The 20,759-nt window shown below is 41.5% G+C and overlaps 1 long non-coding RNA gene across 2 annotated transcripts in view; it reads left to right on the top strand.

The window, feature by feature from the left end:
• Positions 1-1,089: 1,089 nt before the first annotated feature.
• Positions 1,090-20,759, top strand: part of LOC116283280 (uncharacterized) — a 40,004-nt gene continuing 20,334 nt past the window's right edge. Inside the window, exons 1-3 of one of the 2 annotated variants that reach the window (XR_012080166.1) lie at positions 1,090-1,276; positions 9,296-9,520; positions 9,705-9,885. This is a non-coding gene — a long non-coding RNA (uncharacterized lncRNA). Of the gene's footprint in view, positions 1,277-9,295; positions 9,521-9,704; positions 9,886-16,178; positions 16,306-20,759 lie in introns of those variants that run through there. The other variant, XR_012080167.1, reaches the window with a different exon arrangement.

The raw sequence follows: 20,759 nt of genomic DNA, 5'->3' as shown, positions 1-20,759 counted from the left end.
GTCCTGGGCTGACGTGGTGTCACGGGGAGCAGGACGGTCACTGTCCCCGGCTCCTCCAAGCTCGGTCTCCTCATCCGCAGTGCTGGGTTTCTCATCCCTGTCTACTTTGTAGGGTTGCGGAGAATCACACTTGATGGTTGTCAGGTGTGAATTGTGGTTGTCTCTGTGATTGGCATATAGTCAGTATTTGATAGAAACACTTGTTCTTTTTATTATACTTGTGGCTCCTAGATTGCAGTGGTTTTTAGTCTGCATTTATTTTTTTATAAATTTATTCTTATATATAAATAAGCACTTCTTTTTATTTATTTTTATGGATGTACTGGGGATTGAAGCCAGCACATTGTGCATGCTAAGCAGGTGCTCTACAACCGAGTAATACCCACCCTCCTTGTCTGCACTTAAAAATAAATATTGCAAGACACACAATAGCTCTTAAACACCATCATGGGGCCTAGTATCTGTCTAGACAATTGAACACGTATGCTATTTCAATAAGAATAAATGATGGGACATACCATTCTGAATCTGTTAATGAGCTTAAAAACGATCATAGCTAGTGATAAACGTAAGTCTTGAATCCAGTACTTTTTAGGGTCTGTTTTGCCATCATGGGAAATTACATTTTACAGAGAAGTCTAATTGGGTCTCGTTGATAATTTGATGGTTTAGCAGATGATCAAGGCTTTCAAAAGCTGACTGTTTTGTATTTTAAACTAACTACAAAGTTATCTTCTAGAAGTTGGAAGTCCTAAACTTGTGAAGTGCCCAGTATTTCAGGGGGTATGTGTCTGTGTCTGTGTGAACATTTGTGCGTGTGATTTCAGGAAGGTAGAAATAAGTTCCATATAGCCTTCTGATACATTTCTCCTCCAGTTTAAGGTGTAGGCATATATTTACACAAATAAACTGATATTCTTCTGTCATTTGGCATATTGGTGGGAATACGAGGTTCTCATACTGGTTTCAGAAGGGTTGGGGAGCATGAGCTCAGAAAATGGGAGGGGAAAGAGGCAGGGTGGCACTTTACACTTTGTGCAGGATATAAGAAACAGTAGCTTTTCTTTTTTCTTCAAAAACAAACTGGCACAGAATTGTAACATACTATTACTCAGAATTGCTTTTCTGATCAGATACGAGTGCCTCAGATTTTTCAAGGCAACATGAATGATGAAATGTGTTTTAGCATTTATCTTTAAAAGTAGTTTTATTTTTCAAGTAAAAGGCTACAGTTTGTTCTTTCTTCCAGCGGTACAAGAAGTTCTCATTGATCCAGGTACATGATCTATGTGCTTAGTTACTTTGTTTTTTTTTTTTAATTGCTTGTTTCATTGTGGTGTGAATGAATGTTTAAAATTTATGGATTTTGATCTTTAGAACATGCTGATTTGTCAGAACAGTTAAAAATCTGATTGTTCTTTGGTCCTGTTTGGTGGGGCACCCTATTGATTTCTGTTGTCTGTTAAAGAGGGAAATTCTTCCTCTAGCCTGCAGATCATTAAGTGCATGGTTTGCAGTGTGCCTTTAAAATTCTTTGAATGCATTGAGCATATCTGTCAAGTGAATTTTGAATTAACTCATAGTAATGACTTTGCTTTGATTCTGTGGCTTTTGCTCCTCTCCACAAGAATTTGAATTCTCTGTTGCATTTTGTATACGTGTTCTTAACAGGGGAAGAAATTTTGCTTTTTTTACAGAGGTGGATTTTCCTATCCCCTCTGAATGCCTTCTGTAATTAATACAGCAATAATCTGTTATTGCAGTGCTTAATTATTTAATAAACTATTTTATGGCTTAATCAGAAACAATGACAAAGAGTGATAATAAAAAATGCGAAAACCTTCCTTCCTCTGAAGAATTGAAATCAGGTGGTCAGGCTCACTCATGCTTTGTGCCTGACACACTCTCATGTCATTGTGTATCATGATTCGGAGATGGAGTTGCTTCATGTTTGTAGATTTTTGCTTGAACATTTTTGTTGAATTCTTTCTCCAGGCTGATGTTTCCTGTTGGGTTTGTGGAAAGTGTAGAAGAAGGGAAACAAATGCTTTGTTTTGTTTTCAGGAGGCCTGAGTTGCTGATGAGAAAAGAGTTGAGGGTGGGCTGAGGAACAGAGTGACACTCCCTCTCCTCCCAGCTGAATTCGATGAACAATGAAATCAATTAGGTGTATCGGTATTTGACCAATAGAATTCAGCGAGTCCAAACTGGCTAGTTATGCCCAATGGAAAGCACTGAATACACCTGCAGAGTTAGATGCTTTACCAAGTAGAAGCAGCTTAGAGCAATCAGAAAAATCAGTCCTATGATGAGATATAAAAAGAATATAATATCTTTTATTTCTGAAAGTTTTCTACGTTAAGTTGTGGAGAGCTACTATTAAGTTTCAAGCACCAGGAGTCAAGAGTGTGAGTTGTTCTGTGGGATCGTCATTCAGGGAGTTGTCTAGATCCTGCTAGAGTGGCTGAAGCTGGCAGGAAAAGACCCAGAGCCAGGATTTGTCATCCCAGGTTGTTCTCCATAATGGTTTCATGTGGGAGCCTATGATTGTGTTAACAAATTATAACAGACCCCAGCCGCCTGTTAATTTTAACAAGAAAAAACTGTGCTTAGTAACTGCTTTGCAAGCAGGGGCCTGTGCATCCTCACTCCTGTCTCCTTGCCTTAAAAAGCAGAGACAGTGTTTTGCTTGCATAGTTGAGGTTTTAGATAGCACTCTGCTCATTGCAAAGCAAGGACCCAGGCCCTTGGCTATAAACGCCGGGCCTATGTGCTGTTAGATTGTCTATTATCCCCAAAACAAGGACCTGGCTGGTCTGGTGGTCTGCTTTGTAATTCACATATCTAAAGAATGTATCTTGTTCCCCTCACCCCATGACTTCCCTAAAGATACACTAAGCCTTTGTACACATTGTGGATTCTACAATCTCTATCTCATTCTGCCTTTCCCCAAGTTCCTGCTTACTATCACACAACTGTTAATGACTATTTCCTTTGATTATACACAATAAATATGAGAGCATTTGAGAGGCTCATGGAGTTGGCTCCCTACTCCCTCTCACTCTGTTAACTTTTCCACAGAGTCTTGGGTAATTCATTCCGTGTTGGTAAGACTTCTAACAGCCAGAACCCACAGTTCCAGGTGAGTAGTATGCAGGCTTTCTCTCTCCTACCCGAGGGAGAGAGAGAAGAGAATTGAGATCTGCTCCCCCGTGGTCCCTTCCTGCTCCAGGTCCACTCCAGTTCACCTGCAGCCTTCTGGCCTCTGCTCACAGGGCCTCTGTCCCAGGACTGACCACAGCCTTTTCCCTTGTCAACATTTCCTGTGACTTTCAGAAGTTTGTCTCTTGTGGTCAGATGTGATGGTGGTCAGCGTGCTGGTGGGCAGTCACTTGGGGACACCCAGGAGCCATGCTGATTCTCCTGAGTCTCTCATTCCAGGTTACAGAACTATCGAGCACCGGAGGAAGCCCATTCATGTGAGGCCAGCACAGCATTGCATCACTTTCATTCTATTTTTGAATTTTCAGTGAAGAAATTATTTGTAGCAAACTGTTCCAGATTTTCGGCCACCTGCTTTCCTCACCACATTCTCATATTTGGCTCTGGTGCTTGTTTTAAGAACCAGGTTTCTTCTCTGGTCATTTGTAGCAGCTGGGCTTGCCGAATCCATGATCTGCATTTGAAGCAGAATTCTTCTTCTTGATGTCAAACTGATTTCCCTTGTCATTTCTGATTATTTCGTGTACACTCAGCAACTCTTTCAAGTGAACTGCTCTTGTCCAATTTCGGTTAACTCACTTTTGCTGATCTGCTGCTTTCATGCTGAGGGCAGTTTCTTCCTGTAATAAAAGTTAGCAATTTGCATTTACTATGGGAAGGTACTGGCCCGATGTGCTTTTGTTCTTAACAGTTTTAATACAACTCACCGATTTAAATGTACTGCGGTTTTTACTCTATGCCGAGAATTGTGCATCCCAGTCAATCTTAGAATATATTCATCCTCCCAATAGGAAGCCCCGTACCCATAAGCAGTCATTCCCATCTTCCCCATCCTCCCCCAACCCCAGGCAGCCACTCTTCTCTCTCTGTGGAGTTGCCTGTGCTGGAGATTTCACGTAAAGCGAGTCACTTCATGTAAATGGAACCGTCTTTTGTGACTGAATTCTTTCACACTGAGTAACGTTTTCAATGTTTGTCCAAGTTTGTCCACGTTTTGTCCTGTCTCAGTACTCCTCGTTTTGCTATTGCTGAATACTATTCCACTGTATGGCTGGGTCCCTCTGTTTACCCATTCATCACGTGATAGACATTTGGGTTGTTTCTGCTTTTTGGCTGTGATGAATAATAGTGCCATATCATGCCTGTAGGAGTTTTTATGTGGACATTTATTTTCAGTTCTCTTACGTGTGTGCCCAGGAAGCAGAATTGGTGGGTAATTCAGAAACCAAATTTCCAACTCTCTGAGTACCTGCCAGGCTGTTTTCCAAGTGGCCACACTATGTTACATCCTCACCAGCAACTGCTGTGAACTCTGCTTCCTCTGTGTCCTCATTAGTGCTTGTTACTCTTTTCTTGATTATAACCTATTGTAGTGAGTGTGAAGCAGGTTCTCCTAGTGGATTTGACTTGGTTTCCTTTACAGCTAATGATATTGAATCTTTTCATTGTGCTTATTGGCCATTTTTACAGTTTCCTTTAAAAATATCTTTTCAGATCCTTTATTCATTTTTTAATTGAGTTGCCTTTTTATTGTTGATTTGTTGGAGCTTTTTTCATCTTGAAAATACAAATTCCTTATCAGATAAATAATTTGAAAAAATTTTCTCCTGTGTGTTTTTTTTTTCACTTTCTGGATGGTGTCCTTTGCAGTAAAGTTTTAAATTTTGATGAACTCCTGTTTATCACTGTTTTCTTTGTTCCTTGTGCTTTTGGGGTCATATTTAAGATATGAGGTATTTTATTTAAACTTTTATATATAAAATAACTTAATTCTTAGGACAATTCTAAGGATGGGTGCTGTTGTTGTCCCGAGTCTATGGATGAGGAGAATGAGATGCAGAAAATTTCCCTGAATATCAGTTTCACAGCTACCCAGTGGTGCTGTGGTATTTCAGACCCTCTTGTTTGTCCCCAGCATCTGTGCTCTTCACCACCATACTCTACTCCTTCCTGGCACCGTTAATTAAAGTCTTTCCTTCTTTGATTTCTTGTTAGTTTTTTTCTCATTGGGGACCTCATCTTCTCATTTTCCTTGCAGAGCTCAGTGTAGGTTTATTTTAGGTCTCATGTAGGCAAAAGCATTGCTATCAGTTAACTTTTTATTACACACTCTGCAGTGATGGCTGTTGCTAATTGACCTAATCAAGTCATGCTTAATTCTTTCCTCTTCATGACACTAAAAACAGAGTCATGACTTACAGAATGCTCAAAAAAAAAGTACTTGATTGATTTTATTTTGCTAACCAATCAAATAAAAACCCTAGTGTTGACATAGATAATAAGCCCTCCAGAATAGGGTCATTGTCTTCCTTGTGTTTCACTTGTTTGGTCACAGTGTCTGGATAGTGCCTTGCTGTCCAGCAGTATTGTTAGGATACGGTGCTCGTGAATCATTGTAATGACAGAATTTTGACAACAGACTGTGTTGTCCATTTCAAGAGTGAAAAGATAATAGAAAAATACTTCTTAGATCTATTTTAAAATTAAGCTTGGAATTTTGAGAAGAGTTTGAGAAACCATACAAAGATATTTTTCAATAATTATAGATCTATCTTCAACAAATTATGGTTACATAGCAGACTAACTTGTTAACTAAATTTAAGAAGAGGGGTGTATTATTGATTATTTGTTTTAGTTGAAATATTATACCTGGAATAAAGTAATCAGTGTCCATAAATGAACAAATGTAACTTTGTATTTCTATGCAACATGGGAGCAGACTTCATGCATTTCTATATAATATATATGGGTGTGTGTTTTAAACTGTCTTTCAGTGTTTTTATAGTTTTTCTGCAATGTTCTACCTTTAGAATTCTTCTAAGAAAATCACACCTCTATCTAGTGCAGTTTGTACTGTGTATCCTGTCTTATGCACGGAATCCCATTGTCCCCTTAGTGAGGAATTTCCTCTCCTAATGAGTTAGTAGCAGAGCTACAGGGACTGGGATTTCTAGGCCTTTGCTCTCCATATGTTTGAAGTTGGCTGTCAATCACGATTTTCCCTTTCTTGGGTTTTCATTGTTCAATTAGAATTTTTGAAAGTAACTATTATTATGTTGCACCAGGCTACCTAGAAACTTGATGTGTTTGTGCTTTCCAGTTTTCAATTAATGAAAAATGTAAATGCACTCTTGTTTTAAGTAGTCCTTTTTCACTAGATATTTGTTTACCTCTTTATAGTTAATTTTTTTCCCAATGAATGAATCAGTGTGCATGTTTTCAAAGATACATTACTTTTTATTTTTCTTATTGTAACAGTTATATTCATTGTACAGAATTTAGAAAATGAGGATAAACACAGTAAATAAGTTAAAAATGGCCTGTAATCTCCTCACCTGGAGATACAGGTGTAAGTTTTCAAATTGAGAATTACAAGTGCTCTCAAGTTGTTCTACTTTTTCAAGATCACTTTGGTTACGGAGACCCTTGAATTCCCATATGATTTGTAGCAGCAGCTAGTCAGTTTCTGCAGAGGAGACCGCTGGGATTGTGAACGAGACCAGGTTGAATGCACGGATCACTCTGGGGAGCACTGCCATTCCAAGAGTATTGTCTTCTGGCACAGGATTATGTGTGGTTTGTCTGTCCAGGTATTTAGGTCTTCATTAATTTTTTCCAACAATGCTTTGAGTTTACAGAGTATTATTTTACTTTTTTTTTTTTGCCTTTATACTGAGGACAAGTGTGTAAGGCACTGGGATCAGAAGTGTATTTGAGCCCCGCCACTTGCTGCCACAGTGGACGCTGTGCTCTTGCTTAACACTCTGTACAATCTTGCACAAAATAGGACCTCAGTAACTCTCTCTTGAATGAATGATTATATGATTGTTGGATGATGCTTGAGAGTCCCTGTGATGATTTTTTTTTTCCCAGCCTTTCCCCTCTTCTTAACTATACCCTTTCTCATCTTAAACTCCAGCCTGGGTTTCAGCCTGCCTGTGGCATTGATTTCTCTTGTCTGTAGAATCTTCCTTTCACTGGTTCACGATAATGTTACATGTGGGCTGTGGAAACTTGCTAGATGTCAAGAAAGAGCAAATCCATTGCATGCTAGTGTTTTAAGAATCTGGTATTCTTTTATGATTGAAATTAAATCAGGCTGGCCCCCTGAGCCCTCCGGTGAGCGCCTTTCACCTTCCTACAGGTGATACTGCTCTGGTTGCTGCATGTGCCCTTCCCGCAGCCTTGGTTTTGGACTTGAGTTAGTCACCGTCAGTGGAGCCCTCTCTTTAAAAGATGAAGAGAACAGTTGCTCCTTCTCCCTGGTTGGGGACTTGGATAAGATGAGGTACCAGATAAAGAATGGAGCCCTCCTCATTCTGACCCCCTCTCTTTCCGTTCCTTTCTCCAGGGGAAGAGAGTACAATTCAACAGTATAAAGATTGATTGTAAGCTAATGAGATAGACAAGACAACTGATTATTTATTAAATATCCTTTCATGCCAGAAACAAATGTATTATACACACAAAAAGCACATAAATCACGGTAGTACTGTGGTTACAAACGTGGGTCCGAGTTCGAGTCCTGCTCTGGAGTGACCAGCCCTGTGAGATGTTGAACTGGTAGGTCGGCTTAGCCTCTCCCAGACTTGTTTTCTCTCCTGCAGAGACGGGGCTCGCTAGGCGTCCCCCCCCACGTAGAGGTGCTGTGGGGTGTAAATGACGCTCATAGGAAGCCCGAGCACAGCTGCTCACTCCTCGTAAGTGCAGGATAGAATGGATTTGCGGAGACAGCTTTACGACCGCCCCGTGTAGACTCTCAGTGCTCCGAAGGGATGCCTTGTGGTTTGGAGGTGGGATTCTCACTTCTGTAAATACCCAAGGATTGTGTTACTGGGCCCTGCTTATTTGAATGTATTCTTTAGAAAATACATATTGTAGATATATTTTTCAAGCATGCATGCTTTTTTTCTTTTATTATGTATAGTTCTACCCTCTCATCTCTTGGTGTGACATTTCATGGAATCCAGGAAACAGTCCTAAGCTACCTGCCTCTTCACACTTCTCCGTGATGGTTTTCTTCCCTTACTAGAAGAGGTTTTGCATAGGAAATTTTCTTTCTTCACCTTTTCTTGGAGTCTGTCTGTCTGCCCATCTCTCACCTGTCCATGTGTCCATTTCTCTACCCACTCATTCTTATGACTTTTTCCAAGAAGCATTTCAGGCAGCTTACAGAACAGATACCAAATAAACAGGTGAGAAAATGGGGCCAAGTTCAGACAGTGAGGCTAGGAGGCGAGCCTGTGTGAGGTTTGCAGGCATGAGACACCCACCTCTGCCCTGTCACTAATAAGATGGACAGCAAGAGTGTGCCTGAGGCTCCCAGAAGACACAGGGAAACAGGGTTTGTGGGAGATGCTCACTGGCTGTGAAATAAATAAATGGATTAGGAGAAGCCCTGTCTTTCCAGCTACTAAGGCTTAGGAGAATATTTTGAGTGTCTTCCAAAATCAGAGTATTTCATCTTTTATTTTGTCAGAGTTCTACATATAGTTGGTTACATTCTATATCTGGAAATTTCTCCAAAACTCTTTCCCACGTGAGTCCCATGGCTCGGGAATGGGGTGGTTCTGCTCATTGACGGGTGTTGGCCAGAAACAGAAAATGACAGCCTCAAAAGTGACTGGGACTTTTCAGTCATGTTTTGTCAGTGCTGTTGACTTCAGAAAATGCTTTCACAGTTTCTCTCCATCTGAGGCGGCAGCGTGTTCTCTTACCAGAATCAAGAGCTCATGGCCACGGGATGGTGGGGGTGACAGCACTGCCGTCAAGACAGCTAAACTGGTCACTGCAGGCGTGGTGGTTTTACGTAGTGCATTTCATGTTCTTTAATAGAAGGTTTCAACAGGAAGTTAATTAACTGAGTTAATTAACATTTAATAAATATGATGCTTTGTTGAAAAGACAGTTATAGGCACATTATAAGCTCTGAAGGATTTAAAAACAGTTTAATTACTGAAATTTCAGTAGGCAAGATATACAGTTTATCTTATTTGTGCATCTCTTTTAAAGTAAAAAGGAAGCAAAACAGAAAAATCAGAGGATGCTTTCTGTTCTTCCTGTCTGTTTGCAGGCGCCCTCACCTCCAGTGGCATCAATCCAGATACCAGCACTGACACTGGCCGTGCTCAGAACTGCCTCAGCCCTGAAGACAGAACTGACAAATAGAAAGGGGCCACGCCCTGTTACAGCAGGTGCTCTCATTTTGTGGGTCCTTATGTAACTGCGCGGTGTTAATCAGGATCGCCCATTCTACATTGTGTGACACTGCTGCGGCGTCACCTAGTTACTTGTTTCTGTAAGTACACGTGTATTTTCCAATGTGCTGTACTACACATCTGAAAATGCTTTGTTTCAGATGAAAAACAATGTGTATTTAATATAATAAGTCTGAAAAAAGGGGCAAAAGATGCTATCCTGGTCCCACTACTCAGAGATAATAATTAACACGTTAACATCTTTTTTCTGTTTCTTTTCGTCAGTGTGTATCACCTCTGTCATAAAAACCAGCAAGCACGTTGTGCCTGTTTACTGTGTGGACACCTCCATTTTCCATTCGGCTTATTACATGTTTTTCTACAATGTTCTCTCTCCCCTGGCATGATTTTTAATGACCAGTATAGCATTCTGTCTTGTGGAGGCATCGTCTATTTTACTTCGGACTTAAATAAACTTCTAAATTCCAAGTATACTTAACTGAAATACTGAAAATAGAACAGCGGTGGTACAGGAGGATCCCTACCTCCCTTCCCCTTATTTCCTGTGAGTAAAAGCTGTTGACAATGTGGTGTATATATTTCATAACCTTTTTGCCAATGACATATATATATATATATATATATATATATATACACACACATACAAACACACACACGTATATGAGAAATCTATGTATATGTGTGTGTATATATGCTTTACTGAAAAATGAGACCACACTGTATATTTTTCTGCAGCTCACTTCATTCACTCAGGGGTGTATCATAGGCATCCTCCCACTACAGACTCTCCCAGTCCTTTCAGATAGAGTGAAGGGGTCTCCTGATGTGCAGGTGTGGTGTCTTGTGCAAGGACAACTTTTGTGGGAGAGTGCTGTGGACAAGGCCCTGGACCATGCCGAAATGCCCGCCCCCTCAGAGCCCACAGCTCACCGTGATTTACCGCATAATTGTCTTGATGGTGGACACTTAAGTTTTCTCCACTTTCCACTGTCAGAAAAGATGTTTGACTAGCATCCTTCTTGTACAAACATTCCTGTGATCTTGTATGAGTATTCCTTTAGTTAAGGCTTCAGAAATTTAGTCCTTGGATGTGACATTTACATTCATCACAGGCTCCTTTCAAGTGACTCTAGAAATTCCTTCTCCAGTGGGGAGTGAAAAGATGTAGAATTACTTATGTAACCAATTCTCTATCACTGGATATGATTTCACTTCAGCTTTTCTTCCCACCATTGTAAACAGTGCTGTGTAAATGACTTGATGAGTACATCTTTTTGAGCTGATGTCTTTTCTTCTAAACAAAACGATTCCTAGAAGTGGAGTTGAGTCGGTGTGTATGCACGTTTTATAAAGTTTACATATTCATTGACATGTCGTCCTCCAAAAAGTTCGTTCACAGTTTGTTCTCTCACAGATGGACACTAGCTAGAATACCTTTTACAAATATTTGCCAATATGATGAGCAAAAGTGCTTTTTCAATGTTTTAGTTTGCATTTGATGACCAGTGATGTACTGAGCATTTTTCACTCTTGAGCCATTGACTTTTTAAAAATGAATGATCCCTTTTGTTCTTTGCACACAGTTAAGTGAGGGAGCTTCTTGTTGCTTTGTGACAGCTCTTTGTATGTTATGAACATTAACTTCTTGTCTTCATCAACACGTGTCACAGAGATTTTTCTTCTCATTTCTTGTCTTTCATTTTGTTAAGTAGGTTTTTTTATTTTCGTTGTGACCCAAAATATTCTTAAGATAGCAAATGTCTTCCTTATGGGTTTTATCTTTGACATTATCCTTGGAAATACTTTCTTATAATGGAATAAATCTCTTCTGTAGGTTTTTTAATCTCTAAGATGGAGATGATAATAGTACTTGTTATAGTGAGGGTAAATTGAGTTAATATGAGCAAAGTGTTGAATTTACTGTTATTATTACTTTTTAATATTTACATCACTATCTGTAATTTTTCTTGTGGTCATTATGACAGGAATAGAATTTATTCTTTCCAGGAGATTCTCTGATTTTCCCAGGACAATTATTTAATTCATATTTTTCTCTTTGATTTGAAATCCCATGTTTACAAAATACTTATGTACACTAGAGTCTCTTTTTGAGCCAATGGTTCCTTTTTATCAATCTTCCTTTCTTATTCCAGCACCATATCTTACATATTGTAAAATTTTATTTAATATTTAATGGTGTGATTTGTTTTTGATTCTTTTCTTTCATCCCAAATTTTCTTGGCCAGTATTATCACTTTATTATTCCTGAAGAATTCAAAAATATTTTGCTCAAGTTAAAAAAAAATCAGATAAGGGTTTTCATGGGATTTTTTAGTAAGTTTTGAATTATCTTTAGGAAAACTTATATCTTTACAAAACTGCTTTCCTCCATGCAATATGTTGATGTCTCTACATTTACACCTCTTATTTTACCCTTCAGTACAGTCTGGTAGTTTTCTTCATTTAGAAAATGGGCATAATTTGTGAGCTTATTCCAGATTATTGTTTATGTTTTTGTTAATTTTGTAAGTGAGAATTATCTGCTATTGTATTTTCTGACTGCTTAAAACTGACATCTAGAAAGGCAGATTCGGTTTGTAAATACACACTTTGTAACTTGTCATTTAAAATTGGAAGTATTAAGTACTTGTTCCAGAATCCTTTCTATTCTGTTTTTAAAAATTTGTTTCCAAGATTATCAAAATGGCCATAGCTAAGTAGTATAGGTGGGGAGACAGATGGAGAGAGGTAGTATGGCTCATTTACAAACTGTGAGCAGTTTCATGGCTGCCTTTAGGCTGGAGAAGCCCCAGAAGAACCCAGGTTAGAACAGGGGTGACTTTGTATGCACTTGAAAGCCAGCTTTCCTGCCTTTATTGTGAAGCCTGGTGGGCGTGGCAGGTAGATGATCAAGGTCCGCTGAAGGTCATTGGCTGCACAGATTGCTGTGTCTCTGAGAACTGGAAACCATCGCCATGGGAAATGCTTGGTTCCAGGAACACTGCAGGGAACCCGGGGAGCCTATGTGTTAAGGGTTTTCCAGTCCTGGGAGTGAGAAGAGCAGACTCTGCATTCAGATCTGAGTTTGAATTCATCCTCTCTTGTTTACTGGTCCTCTGACTTTTGTCAAGTTATATACCCTCTTTGAACTCCTGTTTTCCTGTCTCTCAAAACAGGAGAATTACAGCCTGCTGCTAGAGTGTTTGTTCAGGGTAAATTCTTTATGTCTATAAGATGCCATGTACAGTCACAAGCTCAGTGAGAAATAGGCTGTCAATTCTTCTGCAACTCAGTGCTCGACAAGACATCGGGGCAAAGCCAGTCCCTAATTTGTATGTGATGCAAGAAAGAACAAAATTAATGTTTTGCCTTTCCCTAGCAGTATTCTTACTCCTTTGCTTCATTTACCTCTTTCCTCCTTTCCTTTCCCTTCCTTCACCAAAAGAGCCTGAGACTCTCTCAGAACACTAGATTCAAATTACTTTAAAGTTTGGCCCATCCCCTTGAAATAAGAGTGACAAAAAAAATCTGTTCACATCCCAGACTTGACTGTATTTGATTTACACATACACACACACACACACACATCAGGCTACCTCCCACTTGCTGAGGGAGAAGGACCACTTTTTCTGAGTTTTCATTCACTGAGCGTGAGAGCAAAGTCTCTTAAGCAGACTTTATCCTGGCTTCATGCATCATTTTTTATTGGATTTCTCTGTGGCCATAGAATTATTCTCCTATTAGAAGAGAGGAAGTGGAGACATAGACATTCTGCTGAGACATCGGTGTCATCATATTTGAGTTGGAATGGATTTAAGACAGCATAGAGTCATAACTTTTTATGAGTGAGAATCCATGATGGTGAAACTTGGACAAGAACCTGGGTCTACTGCCATCGTGTCCACACGGGTGAAGAGGCAACTGGGTGCGGGATGGCAGGGATCCTTTTTGCTTGAGTTCCAGGGTCCTGCTAGTTTTCATTGCTCAGCTGCCTTTAGTTTATGTCCATGTGGCCTCTCATGGGGAGGTCACTCTGTCCGAATAGATTGAGTTTCTAGTCAGCAAAAAGCTCTGGACTTACTTATATTTCCCAGAGATTTTCTGCTGACCTGCTGATGCTTTATGTAAATGAGAGCTAAGAAAACTACTGGATATAAGATCCTTATTTTTATCATTTGCCCTCGAGTTCCATAGGAATGGGGTGCTGTCTCAGGCTGTCTAAGGCTAGATCTGAACAAAGATAGGATGATAGGCTGTGCTGCTGGACCATCACAAGTGGAATGAGATTTCCACCTTAGTTTTTAGAATCAGGCAGATGAGTTCAAATGTTGCCTTTACCAGTTACTAGCTTTGTGACCCTGATGAATAAAGTTTACCTTTTTGTGTCCAATTTTCTTTATCTGTAAATAAGTTCAGTATTTATTTTAGGGTTTTTGTTTTAGAATTGAATGAGCTAATTCCCTCATTTATACCTAAAATACTGATTGCGTGTTTCTATGCTGGTGCCTTGGTAGTTGATTACTAAGGGAGTTGGCAATGAGAATGGGGGTGGGGGACCCCTGGATCATAGAGCTTATATTCCAGGATCTGCTTGTAAAAGACTGGATGGGCAGTGGATTTTTAGTAAATGTCCATTCTTTTCCTAATCCCCATTGATTGTATATATATTTATACTAATATATGAACTTTTTTGTTGCAATTTAAATCTCTTTGTAGTATTTAAAATATGTAGCTATAACAAAAATACGTGATATAAAATGATTTGATTTTTATTTTCCTTTCAATAAGCAAAACAAAAGAAAATAGAAAAGAAAGAAAGATTTGAAGGACTAGAAATAATTTTATTTCCATCGTATCAAATGTCTATATTAAGTTTTTTGGTTTTGTTGTTAAACGACATGTAAAAATAATAGTTTGTGACTTCAGTGTTGATAGCTAGATGAGTTTCTTGTTATTGTTGTCTTTGATGAATTGTTTGCATTAGATCATAAATGATGTGCATGCTACATATTGGAAATGAGGAAACAGTGAAGACATACTATCTCCAATGTATTTTGTTACCAAGTCCAAAGTCGTTCTGCTTGCCGAATGACAGGCCAATAAATTGGGAGATGAGGTGTTGGGGCAAGGAATAGTTACTTTATTTGAAAAGCTGGCAGACCAAGAAGACTCATGTCCTGGAGAACCCTCTTCCCCAAGTCAGAATTCAGGCTCCTTTTATACTGAAAAGGGGAGGGGGTGTGGTTGGTTGTTGCAAACTTCTTCCTGTACGAATTGTTTGTCCTTGGTATCCTTTGTTCTTGTAGATGTCCATGCGGGTCAAATCATGGTGCCCATGTAAAACCTCTGACAAAACAAAGGTTATATTCAATTTTGCAACTTGAAACTCTCTACATAAGTGCAGAAGAGCTAACATCCTTAAATATCAGAGCCCGGAGAATAGGCTTTCCTGTTTATTTCAGGCTAAAGGCAACTTTCTTTCACGAAAAGTGCAGAGCTAGCAAATCTGAGCCTAGAAAACAGGGCACAGAGTTAAAGCCAAAGGAACAGATCTAACACGGAGTCAGATTTCTTCTTTCCTATTACAATTTCTTTTTCCATCTCATAAATAATTTTAGTAAAAAACATAAGCAGTTTTGCATTTTTCTTCTTAATAACCGATTAGTGGGCTGACTACATTTTTGTGAGCAGGGGTGCTGTGCGGGCCTTGGGGTATCAGCAAACTCCTGTTGAGGGTGGTTGACCCCGTATCATGTCTAATGCCCCCAGGAGTGTTGGTGAGGGTCCCCCCAGCCTGGGGCTCTATTCAGGAGCCAGCATATGGGCATTGACTTCTGGAGACCTCTTTTTCGGCTACAGGAAATTTTTCCAGATAGTGTGATTGAAAAATCACACCAGCTGGGGATAATTAGGGAAAAAAGGAAGAGGAAAAGGGTTTGGAGTAGAGTAGGAGAGAAATGCAGAAGATCAGGGAGCCTGGGAGCTTGGCAGCGGGGCCTAGGGAGAGAGGGAAGCAGAGGTGGGCAGGGGCCCGGCTCCGGAAACAGCTCATGCAGCTGTCCCCGCACCCAAGCCACACAGCTTTTAATTGGCCTGGGCCACTCGTCTGGCTGGATATCACCCTGGGCAGAACCTTGAGAACTGAAGTTGAGGGGTTGGCAGCACTCAACTAGGGGGTCACTGAGGACCACAGTGCCTTTTCTCGTCATGTGTCTTCACTTGCCCTTTATCTTAGGATCTGAGAAGCAGGAGAAAGGAACTCAGGGAGAGATCCAAGAAGACATCCAACTGTGTTAAGAGAGGACAGACACAGTGACACGGGGAGCGAGGACTATCGCAGCAAAGTAAAGTGACTTCACAACTATTGCATCAGAGCTGCAGGTGTGAGAGAGCTTAAGCCTGTCTCAGAGTGTAGGGGACCAGCAGAAAGGAATGGTAAAATTTCCACTGACAATTGAAATTTTATAAAATAGCCTGCTACTGTTGCTTGTATCACTTGAATGAACACAGGTGTATTTCTGTGGGCATTTATAGGTTCATTCAACCCCACCAGCCCGTCTTGCCCCCATCAGGGGTGGGTTTTCTCAAGAATAGTGCCCCTCCTTCTTGGGTGGGCCACGCTGCGGGTCATCGCCTGGGGCCGGACTGCTACAGGGCAGTGAGTCCCTGAGGCATGGCCTGCGAGACATGACAGGAACATCTCTGCTCTTGACTGGGGGCCTCCTTTTCCCCCTGCAGTGTAAGAATGCCGGTGACTCAGTTAGAAGCATGCATCCAAGCCGTCCTTCCGTGTCCTCACCATCTAGAAGCGGAGCCTGAATCTTCTGAATTTCTCTAGAATGTGGTTTACAATCACCTTCGACAAGTGAGTGTGTGTCCTCTTACAAGTGGAGGAATTACTGCCGTTTTCCTGGAACTTACTCACCACTAGCCCATCTGATGTTTCTGTGCTAGTATTCAGTATGGCATGCTAAAAATTCTGGAGTCAGATCTTGAAACCCTGATGAAGAGGATTATTTTATTTCTTTATGTGATAGTTTTTTACTTTCAAAATTCAGAATTTTCAGTTCTCTCAGGATTTTAGGGGGGGGTTGGAGAAACCACTTTGCTCTTACCGTCCTTGCGACCTGTTGCTTTATGCCTCTAACCCGTCTTCTGTCACTTGTTAGGCGGTTCCATTTGTCACCCTGTCCAGGTTGTTCATATTATAAAACATAAAGTCTGTGAAAGTACTGTTCCTTTTATTCCGAAGTCATTACACAGATAGTATTTAAATCTGGGTGTGGTTTTAAGAAGACAGAACTATTTGAACATGTAATTGCAGGTTGCTAGTGCAAAATCCCCAAATCAAAAGTCTAGCTAAATATCTAAAATCTTTCTAATCTACCTTGGATTTGTATGGATAAGTGAAGCAGTTTGCTAAGAACTCAAGACCAGGGTTAGAATACAGGCTGGTGTAGCTCAGCAGGTCCTCCCGAGCTGTCTCTGTGCCAAAGGACGGGGCTGAGGGGAGAGGGCAGGTCCTGCCCTCCCTGAGCAGATAGTTTCATGGCAAAGACCTTCACCATGTGAAGAACTTGGAGTTTCATCTCAGAACAGTGGGTTTGAAAAGGGTCTTAAAAGCACGAGAGTGACAGAATCCCATTTGTCTCAAGTAGGGAAGAGTGCTGGGGAAAACTGGGAGACTCATGAGTCCATGTGGGCAGTATTGGTGGCTTCCACCTGAGTGGTGGGACAGTCAGTGGGAAAAAGCGAACAGATTGAAGACATGTTAGATGGTAAAATGAAAGGATGAATGATGTCTGTTAGGGTATGATGGAGTAAGGCCAGGGTTTCTGGGTGGATTAATAAGGCAAATGATGGTCTGCTGTGCTCTGAGAGGGGAAAGCTGCAGAGGAAGATCTGGGGGAAAGCTGATGAGTTCAGCTGTGGGTAAAGTGAAAGGCTGTTAGATGTGTGCTCTGGGAGCTCAGGTGAGAGCCAGTAGTGAGTAAGGGGGAGGGAAGAGAGACATTCAAATCATTTTGTCTTGTGAATATACAAAAGAGTGTGAGTAATACACTTACGCCTGTATATTCTGGATTTAAAACCCATTAACATTTTGCTATATTGACTGCAGAGGTTCTTAATTCTTTTACTAGCAATAAAATAAATAGAAGCAAAATAGTGGAGTTAATGAACATCTTAGAGTTGATGTGTGTCCTTGTATGTATTTTGATACCTCATCTGTTTATAACCATAATCTATTAAAAGTTAACTAATTTAACATAAGAGTTAAACAGAGGGACGTGACACACATTGTTGGGGGTTGAAGCTGATCTCCTTGGGCATATTATGTAGCCCCTCTGTGCCTTAGTTCCATCTTCTGTGACTGCCCCCGGGCCCCGCATCACAGCTGATTTCCTAGATTAGAAGTTGGGAGGGAGGCTGCTGTAGGGAGTGAGAAGTGGCAACTGCCAGGGACACTGAAGAGAGAGACAAAAACAGATTAAAGCCGATAAACTGAGTACAAAAAATACCCTTAAAAGAGAAAGAATCCCACAGTCTTTTGAGCCACTTAGTGTAAGGGAAACAAAATCACGTGGACCCAAACTTCTTGAGAATGTGAGTATTGTGGGTGGAAATGTGTCATCAGAAAAAGGTTGAGAAAAAGCCTTTTGGTTTCCCTTGATGTTTCTGGTAAGGATGGACAGCAGAAGGGAAAACCCCCCGCTTCAAAGTGAAAGCCGCTGTTTTGTGTGAAACTGATCAAAGATTGGAAACCAGCCATCAGCGGTGCGGGCAAGTGAACAGCCTTCTGGATTGGGTGGGACACCTACTGTGGCTTCCAAGTGACCTGCTGGGTATGGGCTGGGAGATGGTCAGTAGGTCTGCCGGGTGACCCGGGCATAGCCCCGGGCTCTGAAGCTGCTGGTCTGACTTGCAGACCTGAGCACAAGGAGTCTTAATGGGGCAGCTCGGGATGTGGCCTGGGACACCTGCCATGCTGAGGGCGAGAGGAGGGCTCCCCTGAGGGGGTGTCCCTGCGGAGAGTGGAAAAATCCACCTGCAGGTACGGAAAATCCTCTGAGCCGGGGGCCGGATGCACAAGCATGACTGGCCTGAGCACGGTGGGTTCGGGGAGCCGGAAGTCATACAGTGGCCGGAGCAGCCTTGTTCCTGAGAAACTGGAGGGAAAAGATGCTGAAAAGGCAGGCTGCAGACAGACCCTGTGGTGGGTCATGAGTGACAGTCAAGGACTTTTCAGGCAGGCACGAGAGAACCCTTTGGGCGTCCCAGCTGGGGCGTCACGCCGGAGGGAGGAGCAGAGTTTTAGACTTTGCCACTTATTAGCTGTGTGACTTTGAGCAAGATCACCCCACCTCTCTCTATATATATTCATCTGTAAAGTGACAGAGTGACAAGCTGGTGTCATCAGAAAGCTTAGTATATAAAAAAAAAAAAAAGAAAAGAAAGCTTAGTTTAGCTCTAATCCTCTGTGTCCAGTCCTGTCAGTGCTGCCCTGCAAGGTTCTGCAGCGGCTGCTCTTACCCTGAGATGGGAGGGCGTAGAGGGACTTTGTAGCACACGAGGGAAGGAAGGGAGTGCTTTAAAAACAGACATGTAGCCGCCTGCAGCTGCAGACCTGCAGGCAGTTTGGTTGAAGGTCATGGAGAGGACTCTGGAGGCCTTAGCATCGTCTTAAGGCTTGCTTTCCCTTGGAGATCGGAATTGCCTTTGCAGATTAATGTTGAAGATTTGGGCTTCTGGCAAAGCTGTTTTCAGAGATGGGTATATACATAACATATCGTATAAAATAAAACGTTTTTATTTAATATGTGGGACTTTGCTGCTGTTGGGAACAACTCTGTTGGCCTGGTCTCCACGGAGGACACTAGGGGTCAGCAGAGCGTGCGGGGGGGCAGTTAGCCCGCAGTGCTGCTGCGGGGTGTTCTCCCCAGGAGGGTGCTCTGCTGAGTTAACTCTGCTCTGCATTTGGTTGACAGATGGGCAGACAGCAAAGTAATGAGTTCTGGTGGGATTGTATAATGACAGGAAGAAAGAGGGACCCATAGTTTTCTGGACTAGGACACGCATTTTGTTTTTGATCCAGTGTGTTTCATTGCGGATTTGATGAGTTATGTCTGTTCTGGATCTGATTTGGGCTAATCTGTATATTTGGAAAGGAACCAAGATGGAATTATTGCAGGCACCTTGTGCTTTCATAAGTCTTGTGCAAACATAAACACGGATGAAGCATACATTTCGATTTAGTGGTGGAGGGAAGGGTTTCTGCACATTACTGGGGAAGGCAAGGCAGAATTCCTCTTCTTTGTGGGCAGGGAATTGGGTCCACCTGTTTTTTCTATAACGTTTTCTGAGAGCAGTTTATGGTAATTAACCAGCAATGACAAATGGTGGCACATATTGCATTTAAGAGCTGGCCAGCTGCAAACTTCTGTATTGGACAGGTGGATTTCACAGACAAGTGATCAGGTAGATGGGAGGGAGAAGGAGCACAGGCATGGGCACCCCAGCTTCAGGTTTAAGTTGCCAATTCTGCACCATAGGAAATTGGACTAGAATGTAACCTCACTTAGCCAGTTGGTGAATCAGTAAAATGGGCATGATAATATTCACTTCTTCCTGGGTTTGTTGTAAGTTGTGTCGACTGAAATAAATGTGCAGCCTAAAAGTTAAGAGTTAAGTTTTATTTGGTGGGAGGACTCGGGCCGGGATGACAGCCTCTCAGATCGCTCTGAGGGACTGCTCCGAAGAGATTGGGGAGGAGCTAGGGTATATAGGAGCTTTACAACAAAGACCAGGTAGTTGGAACAATAAAAGATTGCTTGTTATCTAAAGAAAACCAGATATCTCAAGTTTAAGAATTTAGTGCTTTTCTATTTATGGCAGGAAGCAAACATTTGGGCTCAGTGAATTAATTCCTTTGACAAGCACCTAGCTATCTAGGGCCAGTATCCTGTCCTTTCTTATTCTGAGTCCCCTCAGAGGGCACCATTGTGAGTGGCTGCAGAGGCTGGGCTGCAGGCCTGTACTCACTTGGGGGTGGCAGCAGCTGCTGATGACTTGGTTTCAGCATTCTTTGTTTACTGACATTGTTGCAGTATTTTCATTCACACTGTAGTACTTTCGTTCATAGTGCTCCCCCCGGTCCTAAATTCGACCAATATTTTGAGAGACATTTCATGACCAATTTGGTCACACGGTGCTAGGATGGCTCATTCCTAGTTCAGGTGAAGAATCTTCTGAGCTGCCATTCAAGGTTTTAGGTGCTTTATCAGGCCCTGTTGATACTAAAAGTTCTCTGGATACCCTGTC

This window comes from Vicugna pacos, chromosome 14 (genome assembly GCF_048564905.1).
Source record: "Vicugna pacos chromosome 14, VicPac4, whole genome shotgun sequence".
Taxonomy (NCBI): domain Eukaryota; kingdom Metazoa; phylum Chordata; class Mammalia; order Artiodactyla; family Camelidae; genus Vicugna; species Vicugna pacos.
This window is presented reverse-complemented; position numbering and strand designations above follow the sequence as displayed.